This window comes from Vigna unguiculata, chromosome 1 (genome assembly GCF_037176805.1).
Source record: "Vigna unguiculata cultivar grain cowpea cultivar isolate G323 ecotype 2 chromosome 1, ASM3717680v1, whole genome shotgun sequence".
Classification (NCBI taxonomy): Eukaryota; Viridiplantae; Streptophyta; class Magnoliopsida; order Fabales; family Fabaceae; genus Vigna; species Vigna unguiculata.
In genome coordinates, this window is record NC_140792.1 from 13,898,158 (window position 1) to 13,912,367 (window position 14,210).

The 14,210-nt window shown below is 33.5% G+C and overlaps 2 pseudogenes; both read right to left on the minus strand.

The window, feature by feature from the left end:
* Positions 1-1,467: 1,467 nt before the first annotated feature.
* Positions 1,468-3,657, minus strand: LOC114188858 (uncharacterized; annotated as a pseudogene).
* A 3,896-nt stretch (positions 3,658-7,553) lies between these two features.
* On the minus strand, positions 7,554-10,860 carry LOC146888727 (uncharacterized; annotated as a pseudogene).
* Positions 10,861-14,210: the final 3,350 nt, after the last annotated feature.

Below are 14,210 nucleotides of genomic sequence, written 5' to 3' on the forward strand. Positions count from 1 at the left end.
TGTTTAAGTTTGAATCCAACTCTCTTCTTCCTTTCATGAGCTTGAGAAATGAACCTTCACATCTAGATAGCACGCTATCTTAATGTCCAGTGGGAATTTTCAAAAAGATTTCTTAATCAACTTCACCATATTCATAACTACAAAAGGAAACAAGATAATCCTTCATCATTTGGTATCTACAACTTTGGTTGTCCTTGAATATGGTGTTTTCATGTTCTAACCTTGTCTGGTGTAGCTATCTTTGAATGGTCCACATAAAAACAATGCTGGCAGCAACGTGTGCGTTTTTGAAAAAAAATACTACAGCTAGCTCAGTGGTCCAAAAGTAACGTTCTTTTTATCAAAAGAAATCTCTGTGAGTCTAGTTTCCAAAAAAAAAATGAATTAAGGCATTTGGAGTTCTGTGGAGAGAGTTATGATAAAATGAGTGAGCAAAGGTCAGAGCTGCTGAGAATATGAAAAATAACGTTTTCAGGTTATGTTGTGGCAATTTTGGCTTCGGTTTTTTGACTCTTTTGCTCCTAAATGTGGTTGGATAACATGTCTTTTGATGCTTAGTCTTTGAGCCTCAAATCCATGAGTTTAAATGCATGATAGCTACATATTTGTGTCTTTGTGTATGTCATGTTGAGTCTTTAAATGTGTCTAACTTTTGCTTGAGTCTCTTGTCATATGCTTCTTTGAGTTTTATTATTCTTGTTTCTAAGTTTTTGAACTATTGCATGAGATCTATGCCTTGTGTTGTTGTATGCTCCTTGAAATTGATTTTGACCTAAAAACATCCTTCTCATCATTTTAAGTACCTAGTTTTGAAAAGAAAAAGTGTTTTCAAGACCAAAAACAGTTTGGCCGAGAGCTTTTACAATGCTTGGTGAATCCATTTGGCCATTTTTACTACGTGTTATGCTACCAAATTTTATACTTGGATTTTGGGTGATATTGGCAAATTACACTACAACAAAAAGTATTTTAGACAACACCACAAAACTATGGCCTAAATCGTAAAAACCGTAGGCTAAAGTTTAGACAACAGTTTCTTAGCCGTAGTCTAGGTGGCCGTTGCTGTAGGCATTAGGCCACGGTTTTCAGTACGACAACATTGTTAAAACCGTGGCTTAATATCCTTATAATAGACAACACCCTTATAAATATTGTCTTTGAGTTTAAGCCACATTTATTAAAATGTGTTTTTATAAAAAAGTTCAATGTGAAAAAAGTGTACCTCTTCAAATCACAATATTATACAATTAGACACCACAATAATCAACACCTCAAACAATATTCGTACACAAAATATTCATAATTGAATGCATATTAAATGTCATTCATACATATATTTCAATGTTAGAATGCAAACTATTAAAATAACTATCTTGAAGTCATTATAAAGGATGAACCTTTCAAAGTTTTAGCTAGAAAGCTAAAATATAATATATCTAATGTTTCTTAACTACATAACAAAGATCATTATTCTATAAGATTGTCTTCATAATCTTCATAGCCTTCATTGTCTTCATGATCTTCATTGTCTTCTAGCTTCAAAAAACAACAAAATATATTATCACACTTTTCCAACATATTATACATTATAACAAGTTAATTAAGTCAAATTTAACATGTAAATGTGCATTGAATCACATGTTTTCAATCATTTCTAAGTTCCAACAAATGCATGTTCATGAGTGAAGTAGAGACCTAAAATGTAACATTATACTCATCATGATTCTTCTCTTACATAATGTATCATAGATGTTAAATAACAAACATGATTTGAGAGTTTATAGTATAGTATTAATCTAATGTAACACCTAATAAGCACAAAATACCAATATTTTAGTTGCTAAGAGTCTAAAGCATCAATAAGTAGTTATTGCAACATCCTAACCATATCCTATTTAGTATTAAACTTTTGGGTATTTTACATTGATATTAATGATGGAAGTACAATTAAAAACTTTCTTTACCTGTAGATCATCGGTTGATTCAGATGAATATGGCCCTGTTGCACTACTTTCTTTACCTAAAACGTGTGCCATCATATTATTTAAGTCCTTTTCATCTAAATCTGGATTTTGTTGCCTTACCACAAAATTTACAATTGCTCGTAGATCTTGTATTTTCTTTTCCATACCACTAATTGCGTTTGCATGTTCTTTCTTGATGGCAGCAATTTCTTCATTTTTCCTAAATTGTGATGGTTTCATAGTCTTTCTGTAACAACGTACCCTTCCAGGCTTTTCTTTTCCAAACAGTGATTTAAATGTTTGTTCTACAGAATCACTTGAGTTTTGAATGGAACCTTGAAGCTTAATCTAATAAAACAAAAATAAAAAATCATTATGTAGATCTATACAATGAATAAAGGAGATTTATTTATATTGAGAAAAAGGAATCTATATAATGAATTGTAAACATACAATAGCATTATGTGTTTCTTCATCCAATTCTTTTCCTTTTCGGCCTTCTCGACGTTGACGAGTTGTAATAAACATTTCAGCTTGAGTAACTTTTTCTCCTACCTCTTTCTTGGTACGCTACAATAAGCAAAAGGTCAATTAGCATATTTTGCATTAGATATAAAACATACAATGACATAAGTAGAAATATATTACCAAATCAGCATGAATTCTAGCAAAACTAGTTGGTCCCATGCGATGGATGTACTTTTGCTAAGCTCTATTTGCAGCATTTCTCTCGCTAATGCTCTACATTAGGATAGGAGAAAAATAACAATCAAGGTAGATTATAACACGTAGCTTTAACGTAATAAGACATCAAATAAACTTACCTGGATAATACTAATGTTCCAATATTTGAGCAATTGCTTGAAATGAGCTTCAGAAAGGAATAAAGGACGATGTTTTAGCCGATCCTTCAATGTGGAGTACTTTGAAAAGTGTTTTTTCTTGATAAAACTTTTGTAGCGTCTCCATGCATCATTTATACGAGTAAATACGGCTTTCTCTCCTTTATCACTAATATTGAACTTTTCCTACATAAAAAAACATTAAATGGATGAAATTTTAAGAAATATTTATGTCTCTAAATCAATATAAGTTTAGTTTTCATACCAGAACATATGTCCATATATGAGCCTTATTATCTTTATCTTTGAGTAAAGCTTTGAAACTTGTGTAAATCAAGGGACAAAAGGTTGAATTCCTCGCTATTGTGCCAAGGAAATAACTCAAGTCAGTTACAATTTTGTCAATCAAACCAATAGGTTCTCCATCTGCATCCAATACAACTTCTGGACGGTCTTGCATTGATCTTCCGTGTATTGCTAAGCATTGAGTTGGTCCTCTTGTTCTTTTCTTCTTTGTCCCTATTTTGACATTCAGCTCACAAAATTAAATATTACATATGAAAAACAAATTGTCAAATGCTAATAATAAAATATTTACCTTCTTTTTCATTCAATTCACCATCTTCATCTTGGTATGTATTTCCATCTCCAACATATTGTTCCGCCTCCTCACTTCCATTTTGAATATTTTTGTCTTCATCATCAGCGCTTCCATTTTCTTTAAGAAATTGATCAATTGACATTGACCCCAATTTTGTTTTTGTATCCTTAGGAGCAACACCTTGTATTGTCATTGATTCAACATCTTCAATCACTAGTCCTTCCTTAGATCTTGAGTTATCATCTACCATCATTCCTTTCATAGGCAATCTCCTTTTCTTAGAATTTTCCTCTTGTGACACTCACTTTTTATTGGGTTGTTGATCAGCACTTGAATTAGTGACTTGAGTGAATGCTCTTTCAATTTGTAGTAGCTTTTCCTTTGATTTATCAGCTACATTTGCTGCCTTTTTCTTGAGTTTCCCATTCTGATTTCTCGAGCTAAGCCTCCTATCCAAATTTGCATGGTCATGCAACTTAAAAGTAGGCAAGTTTAGTTGTGTTTCAGCAGCAATTCTAGGTGCAGTAGTTCTACATTGATTGCTTGTCATCTTTCCATGTGTAATTTTCATTTTCCTTAGGAATTCTTTGGTTGATTTTACTTGAGGAAGTTCCATACTTGAAGCACTCATTTGAATGTTGCTGATATCGCTGTCGTTGGGCGATCAAATTACCACTACTTTAGCAACTTCAGTATTGCCAGTTTGTAGTGAAGAAAATAGTTAGGGTTAAGATAACCCTGAGTCGTCTCACAACGAATACGGAATTGATCTCAAATATTTGATTCTCAAAAATGCAATTTAAACTAGCAACTATAAAAATAGGGGGGTTTTGATATACAAAGAAAATGACACGGAAGATTGTAAACACAATAATAGTAAATAGGTCAATTCCACTGCTTTTTCTAAATAAGATTCTTCATTGGTTATCTAGAGATTATTGTTAAATTAATCATTGTTGTTGATTTACAAATAAATCAATGTAAAGACTCAATTCATTTGTTGGCATCCTCACTTTTAATCAAAGTACAGTCTCAATTAAAAGTGAGAATTATTAGATTGTCCATAGTAAATTCAATCAAAGTACAGTCTCAACTAATTTTACTATGCCTAATCATGTCTATTCCTTTGTTTCTTTACCAAATAGAAAACTTAATTAATCAAAGTAAAGTCTTGACTAATTTTAGTTAAAGTAATTGCCTCTAATCAAATTAAAGTCTCAATTATTGGCAAAAACTTATTTAATCAAATGAAAGTTTCTAAACAAAATCAAAGTAAAGTCTCAATTTAATTTAAAAACCTTTTAACTCATATGATTAGCATGCATATAGATTCAAAATCATTATTTTCTATTCGATTAAGAAGCAAAGGACATAGATAAACAAAAACCACAACAATAATCAAAATAACAAACACATAAATTCATCTAACCTCAGAATCCATTTAAGAAATTACAGTGGAATCAACCCTTAAAGCTTAGCCCTCCATGGCTTTGATGGAATACATGATGATATGAAAGAAAGAAAATAAAAGAAAGAATGAGAGATGTGATGGAGACGGTATCTGCCAAAACCAGAGAGTTCTAAGTGTCTAAGCTGTCAGTTGTAAATTGTCAGTCGTCTGCTCCCTTAAGTCTCTTTATATAGGCTTCCACTGGACTTTGGGCTTTATCTGTCAGTTGCTAAAATCTTTTATTTTTATTTAATTAATTAGCAACTTAATTGCTGTCAAATTTCCAATTCTGCCCCTCTCATTTAACCATATTTACAGTTTTGACCAGTGTTGACTGCTGACTTTGACCAGTTGACTAGAGTTGACTAGTTGACCAATTTGACTGTCCTATCAGATGCTGACACGTGGCGCAGAGTACTCTCTCTCCAGAATTAGGGTTTCACTCTCACACTCTTCTCCCTCCCTCGTGGCGGCGCGGCTGACGGCGCGGCGGTCAGATTTCTGGCGTGGTGGCTGCTCCGGCGAGCTCTTCTCCTCCGATCTGGTGCGGAGGCCATGGTGGTGGAAGGAGAGAAGAAAATTAGGGTTAGGGTTTCATGAGTGAGATTGAGGAGATGATGACGTGGCAGAATCTGAGTGGTCAATTTGGTGAGTGGAGGATTATGACACGTGGCAGCTTATGGTTGGCTAATTTTAAAAGGTGGGGATTGCCACATGGCATGATCTGGTTGAGTGGAGTTTAAGTGGTAGGAGGGGTGCAACTTAGTGAAAACTGGGGGTGCAGAACAGGTTTTTTGGTGGTCCACTTTGCAGGAGTGTGCAAATAAAATCTGGGGGTGCATTTAGCTCCTGATTTATTCTTTTTCAGAATTTCTTGATTTTGGACTTATTTTGTAACTTTGAATATTTTAAATTCACACTATTAATTGACCAAAAATAAATTCCAGCTGCATTAACAAACGTTAGAATATCCAATAATATTTTATGCAACTAAAATCAATTTTTACGCCACTTTTACCAAACTTACTCAATAAATCCAATAATCACAAATCCTAATTAAATCAATCTTTAAGCACAGAAAATTCAATTAAATCCCCAAATTTAAATATTAAATGAGGGCAAAAATTTGAACTCATTAGTTGCTGACTTGAGGTTTCATCTACCCTTTTAGGAAGTTAAGAGCAAAAATAAGTAAGAAAAAAAATGCAATTAAGCATAACTAACAAGCAAGGAAATACATATAAGTGAGAAATGATGCAGATATGAAGAATAATAAACATATAAGTGATAAAGAGATGAAGAATAGACAATATTAAGTTTTCTATTCAAGCTTATTCTAGAGTTGCAGATTTTGTGTATCCCTAAAATGTCACATAAATGAACCTAAATGTGGCTTGGAAGAAATATGAGTCTGTTAAAGTTGTACACAAAATATGGTTCTTAGAGATCTTCAACTGCAATCTGTAGCTTCTTCAACTGCTTCCTTGACTTCACGAATCTGTACTAAAATTTAGCAATAAAATTTGGAAGCCAAATTTTCATTCAGAGCTTAACTTTGATACATTGTGTTAGTGTAATAAGAAATTAATTTATCACCGTTATCACTGTTATGTGTTCCTCTTTAAAGTTGCCCTGCAACATAAAACAAATCAATTTAATGGCTACATATTTATGTTGATATAGACCTGCCAGAATTGTACAGTAATAGGATTTGTACAGTAGCTCAATTGATACTGTCATGAAAAGAAATGGTTCCACACAGTTTCAATGGATAAATCTCTCGATGAAAACATTTAAAGGTGGTCTAGCACACGAGCCTCATAATAGGAGAGGTTCTTCTGCGAAAAAACCAACTGCACCTGAATTAGAAACATTGAAATTTACAACAGAAAAGAAAAAGACTTGAGGGATAAAGTGACATAAACCACCTACTAACATGTGTTCTATACTTGTATTTTTTGTTCAATCATGATCTTTACAACTGTGTATCATAGTTAATCAGCATATACCTAATAATCCCCGCACTCAATCAGCATAGAAAATGAAACATTTTTGAGCCATAAAAGGGTTTAAAACAACTAATTCGTTAATTCCTGGAAACTCCTTTTGAAATAAACAAAAGTTCTGAATGCAGAGTTGTTTCTGTCCAATACACTTCCAATACTCGGGATTCAAGAATCTTGTAAACACTCCTTTTTACACAGACCCTTACACCAGCTGAAAATCTGATCCATCGTATAATCAAATACACAAACCAAGAAAAAGGTAATTAAAATGAACAAAAACCAATGATAAAATAGCAGATAGACCCTCTTCTTAGTATAGGACAATTATACAAAACGACATTTCACTACATTTCACCAAGATTTGTACAGCAGCTCAATTGATAGTTGAGGAACTTTTGCTAACGAAATTTTAAAGTTATTCACCACATTTCATGATAGCAACAGTAATTCGTACAACCAAACATATAACAAAATTTTAAATAAAGACGAACAGCAGAAAAATAGAGTCATTCTATCAACACCACATTATATGAGCAAATGTTTAAAAAGTTATCTTACAATTATAGGAAAAATAGAGAGACTTATTCATGTCAAACTAAAGCAGAGAGACTTATTTTACAATTCTGCATCTTGTTACATAAAAAGATCCAAACTACAAAATCCATTCTATCAACACTAGCCATCCTCCTCTTAGTCCATATAGTCAAACAAAGTCTGATCAAAATCAAGATCATCAAAATAATCTTTCTCCAAATCTTTAGAAGGTTTCTCAGCTACTGTTACAGGCATGTCTTCCCTAACCCAATTAAATTCATCATCATTATCAGAATTATTTACTTGTGAGTGATCACCCATATTAAATAAATCTCTTGGAATCGTCTTCAAAACATAATGTTTACTTGTTTCAAAAGGATCTTCAACATAAAAGCATTGGTGGACTTGAGAAGGCAACACAAAGGGATCATTTTGGTAACATTTTTTATTGAAATAAACACATGTCAGCCCATGTTTGTCTGCATCACTCTCAAACCAATCACACTTAAACATCACAAACTTGAAATGCCCATAATAGTCTAACTCAATTATGTCATTGATTGCCCCATAATAAGTGACGGGTTCTATCCTAGGATTTTCATCCTTGGAACTTGCATAACTTGGTGTTAATGAAACCAAAGTTACACAAGAATTTTGAGTTTTGCGTCTAGCATCTCTCTTTGTAGTATGAAATCTGTAACCATTGATGACGTAGCCTAACAACCTCCTTGCAACAGTATTTGGGCCACGAGAGAATTCCTTAAGTTGAAGTGATACATCCTCACTCATGGCTCTATCTTTGAACCATTCACTAAACTCTTGACTTTGGGTTTTAGCTTTGATCCACTTTCTTCTTTTTGTCTTCCTATTTAAAATCTCATCATACTCTCTATAAAAACAAATAATTCTTTATTAGTGATTTAAGGTACAATTCAAAAGATGACAATGAAAAAAAATAAACTAGTATCACACCTGATGTATATGTTTATTTCGTCACAGTTGAATAAGAGGTATCGATGAGCTTGATCCTTAGATGTCAAATCCAAAGGGAATAGTTTACCTTTTTTCTTACCACCCAAAGCACTACCTCTATTTGAAAAGTAATCACAAACATCTACATCACATAAATCATTACCTTCGTAATTTCTTCTTTTTCTATTCAATCTTGTATCTATGTCTTTATGCATATATCTTGAGCAAAGTGTCAAAGCTTCTTCTGCTAAATACCCCTTGGCAATAGAACCCTTGGGATAAGCCTTCTTCCGAACATAACTTTTAAGTTTGCACAAATATCTCTCAATCGGATACATCCACCAAAATTGAACTAACCCACCCAATCTTACTTCATTTGCTAGATGGATAGGCAAGTGAACCATTATGTCAAAAAAACTAGGAGGAAATATCGTCTCCATTTGACAAAGTATTTCTATAATATTGGCTTCTAAGTAATCCAAATCTTGCACTTGGATCACTTTTTGACACAAAGAGTGAAAAAAAGACCCCAAACGAATTAAAGGGCCAGCCACTACATCAAGCATTGTGCATCTTATTGGAACTTGTAACAAGTAGTGTAGCATGAAATGTGCATCATGACTCTTATAACCACTTATTTTCTTTTCACTAGCATTCACACACTTTGAAATATTTGATGCAATCCCATCCGGTAATTTGGCGGACTTTAAATAGCACATAAAATTGACTTTTCATGTGTACACGACCTCCATCAAGCTCCCAAGGATGAAGATTCTTTCTAATTCCCATGTCTTGTAAATCATAGCGTGCATTGACATGATCTTTTGTCTTGCCTTGAATGTCCAAAAAAGTCCCAATAATATTATCACATATGTTTTTCTCAATATGCATTACATCAAGATTATGACGTAATTTATTTTGTGACCAGTAGGGCAACTCAAAAAATATTGATCTTTTCTTCCATGGACCATCTTTCTTATTTTTTCTATACTTTCCAAAATCATTGTTAAAATCCTTCACGATTTCTACAATATCAGTACCTTCTAACACAGTTGGTGCAAACCCAAGTTCTTTCTTTCCATTGAATGACTTCTTATTCAACCTCCATGGATGACTTGTTGGTAAAAACACACGATGGTTCATATAACACATCTTATGGTTGTGTCTCAAGTATGACGAATGAGTGTCATAATTGCAACATGAACATGCCAACCTTCCTTTTGTGCTCCAACCTGACAACATAGCATACCCAGGATAATCACTAATCGTCCACAAAAGAGCTGCATGCATTTGAAATTTTTGATCTCTTGAGGCATCATATGTTTCTACACCTATTTCCCATAATTGCTTTAGTTCCTCAATTAGTGGTTGCAAATAGACATCAATATCATTTCCAGGTGATTGTGGTCCAAGAATTAGTAGTGACAACATTGTGTATTCGGGTTTCATGCATAGCCATGGCGGAAAGTTGTACACCACCATCATGACTGGCCATGTACTATGTGATATACTCATAGTCTTAAATGGATTGAAGCCATCACTTGCTAGACCAAGTCTTACATTGCGAGGCTCAATAGAAAAATTAGCATGGCATTTATCAAAGTCTTTCCAAGTTTCACCATTAGCAGGGTGTCTCATTTTTCCATCGTTTGAGCGCTCTTCTTCATGCCACCTCATTAAATCTACAGTGTTTGAGCACATAAATAGCCTTTGAAGTTTGGGAATCAATGGAAAGTGTCTTAAAATTTTTGCAGGCACTTTCTGCTCATTCTTTTGTTTCTCTAACTCACCATGTGCTTCACCAAATTCCTTCCATCTTGAAACTTTACACTTCTCACAAAAGGTGTCATTCTCGTGCTCCTTCCAATATAGCATGTAGTCATTTAGACATGCATGAATCTTTTTATAATCAAGGCCTAAATCTTTAATCATGGCCTTTGTTTTATTAAAAGATTCAGGAATGTTTAGATTCGGCATGGCTTCTTTCAATAATTGTAAAAGGTCAGAAATGAGGCATTGCTCCACCCATGAAGACATTTCAATAGATACATTCGGATTATGAAAGAAAGACTGGAGAAATTTTGGCATCCAGGATATAACTCTTGTTTTGCTTCATTAATCAACTTGTAGAACTTTTTTGCTTCCTCATTAGGACCAATGTTGTCCTCACTTGCTTCTACCACATTTCTAATGTGTCATGCAATAATCCATCTATATTATCTTCCATGTCGTCATCACTTGGAGCACGCAATGATTGTATTGACTCCCCATGGTTTACCTAAGTGTTATATCCTTTTAGAAATCCTTTAGCTATTAAATGATCATAGACCACATTTCTTGTTGCCCAATAAAGATTTCTACACTTGGAATAAGGGCATAAGATCTCATTCCCTTGAGCTCTTTCGCTAACGTATGCAAAATCTAAAAATAACTCTACACCATTAGCATACTCTTTACTAAATCTTGGAAGTTTAGTCCACTCTTTGTCCATCATCTTTAATCTAAAAGATGATAACATATTAGAAGTCTCCCTAAAATTAACAATTTTAAATAACAATAGGAATAACATCTTCCATAATTTGCTAATGTAAGTTAATAACAAACTTGATATTGTAGAATCCACAACAGGTGTTGTAATAGTTGAAGCACAACTTCAGAAATCGTACTCCTCTTTTGGTCACTAACATAATATGAACTAAATTAAAGCATTTTAAACAATAAATTAAGCACTAATATGATATACTAAGAACATATATACTATCAAACACAAGTTTCAGTTTGCTTCACTTTTATAAATACTGATACTTTGTTAATACTTCATTAATATGTATTAGTAAAGTATTCAAAGTAACATTGTTTCTATTAGTTTTATATTATATTATTTATAATACGTTATTTTATAATATAATGTAAAATATAATAATGACATGTAAAATATATAAAGTATTTGCTCATGCTGAAACAAACGTGCTGCCATAGACATATGAAAACCAACTACTTCAATCTGGAGATAATAATGACATGAAACTGTAAATCATTATTATTGTTTAAAAGATTACAATAAACTGGGATAGAATGAGATAACCTTTTTCTTTTATACTAAATGAACATGTCTATTGGAAATATTTTTTCAAGTTATCTCAGTAATTTAGAAAAATCATTTTTCAAATGGGCCTAGCAGTGAAAACAACAGTGGAACTGAACGAGTGTGTGTCGCGATTCTAAAGGGACCTATGCCTCCCATCCATTTCCTAAGGTTGTTTAGATTGACAATTGAGTCAAACTTAATCTCTCTTAGTAATGACTCAAAAGATAATATAATATAATTAAATTGAGAATTGATTTTGCATAAAGTTGAATTCAGTCCATATAATAACCACATTTCTTTGATGATTAAACACTCTTTTTTCTCTTAAATGTAGACATATTTTTTCTTCCAAATTTAACAATGCATGGATGAAGTCTACATCTGATTATAATCTGGCATCTCTAACCAAACTCCTATTCATTAGTCAGTCACTATCTGCATATTGTCCGCAAGCAACCACCTAATTTATATGCTGATTTTTGCTAGCATGAATAATTTTGTTTTCTAATAAAGACATAAAAGGTTTATAGAATTTCCATTAAGCCTTAACACACAATCACTTTGAGCTTAAGTCTATGGACCACTGAAATGCTTTACCATCACATCTTTTTCATCACCACTACCTATTTACAAAATAATGCATATATAAAGAGTCCAACTAGCCACATTTTTAGTCATCCAACACAAACCTTCCACTCTTATCTCTAATCATATCAAAATTCTTCCTGTTTCCACTCACCTGATAGTTCAATCATCATTCCAAGTCCAAACCATGTCACCAACAAACACTTATGCAAACTGAAATATGATATACATAATATAATACAATCACACAAGTTTTTGATACAAATTATTTATTGTGTTTGTCTGAACCAAAAATAGATACTAAGCATAAGAAAAATACGACATCAACATTATTAGTATGATTCTTATTCTTATTTTGGTTTAGTGAAGGTGCAAAAGGTAGCCTTACCAAACAAATATTCTCAACCATAGTCAATTAAGCATGAATAAAATAAGATTACAAATAAAACTCATTCTCTTCTTTTTTGGAATATTTAATTTAACTAAACAGTCAAATTTGTCTTCGTGTTGCTTGGATTGGATATAAAGCATAAAAAATGTCTCACAGCAAAGCGTTATATGATGGGGCCCTTCTAGAGGAAAATAGTTTACCAAACAATTGTAACAATTTGACAAAAGCAGCTACGATAGGTATACTGAGAAAACAAACAATAACCCTCATCTCAGGAGCAAAATTAATTAAACCAAATTCAAAGAAATTAACAAAATCAGGGACTAAACACTAAATTGCAGAGATAAGAGAAAAACCTTGATTGTACCGATCAATTGTGAAGAGACCAGAAGCAATGTAGATGTAAAAGAGATAAACCCTAGAATGTGAGATGTCAAAATTACAAAAGGGGAGAACAATGAGTGTTAGAGAGAAACGATGAAGAACGACGAGCAATAAACGAAAATGAAGAACAAAGAAACAATTAGTTAATAGAGAAACAATTAGTTACCAGAGAAATAGAAATTGCAACAGTGAATGGGAGAGGAAGCCGTGACGTAGTTGGACTCGAGAGGAAGCCGCGACGCATTTGAACAGTCACGATGGTTGAACAGTTGGACTCGACGAACAGTCAATGGGGGAGATGCAGTGGTGTGCCGTGAATGAGAGAAACATTGCAACAGTGAAGAATGGGAGAGACATTGCAACAGGGAGGGAAAGGAAGAAAAACTCTTAAAAGTGGATTTCACTTTCTTTCGGACCATATTTTTTTTAGCCCACGTGTTTTAAAGACAACGTTCAAATAAATATGGGTCTTGATTTACTTTATGTCACATTTACAAAATTGTTGTATTTAATATATTTAAGCAACATTTATAGACATGTAGTATATTTTAGTGTGGTCAAAAATGCAAAATGACGTAGTGTTAGTTCCATGTTTTGACTTGGTTATGATCTTTCATGGTGTATGCATGATTTGAGGTATAATTTGTGCTTGTTCACATGCTTTCCATAGAGTCTTTAAAAGTGATTTTCATTGTTTTAGTCTTGTTCAAGTTTTGTCTTTAAAAACAAGTTTCCTTAGAAGTTAAACTTTCTTGTTTTTTGAGCTTTGCTTGCTTGTCTTTAGGTAATCTTTGTTTTGTCTTAGTGTTTTCTTTTCCTGGTCTTCCTAGAGTGTTGTGGCCGAGCCACTTGTTTGAGCTTTGAAAAGGTTTTCATCTCTTTAAAGGTGTTTTCACTTATGTGGAAGGTTTTTGAGTGCTAGCCTTGCTTATGTGCTTTGGGAGTGTGATCAAAAAACACTTGGGTACTTAAGAAGACCACACTTGGTCTTGGGTTTGGAATTGTTTGTTAACTAACTTCTTCTTTGTCTCGGTTTTTGTTGAGTTTTAGTGTAAGAACATGAATATGGATCCAATCTTGGAGGTAGAGGAAGAGGAGAAGTCAGCCTCACCTTATTCCCCTCCCATGGTGACTTCTATGGCCCAAGAAAGTGAACAAATGACCCTTGCCAACATCTTACGTGAGATGGAAGTGAGTAGGAGAGAAACTTTTGACCAATTGAGGGCAGATAAGAGGCAAAGTGATATCTTCCTACAAGAGCACATCCAAAGACTTGAGCTTAGGGAAGATGGGAGGAGAAGGAGGAGGTCCTCTTCCGAGGACTCTAGCCATGGTGGAAGAAGAAGAAGGCACGACTATGATGGTGGTGGAAGGCGCAATCCAATCCCACAAA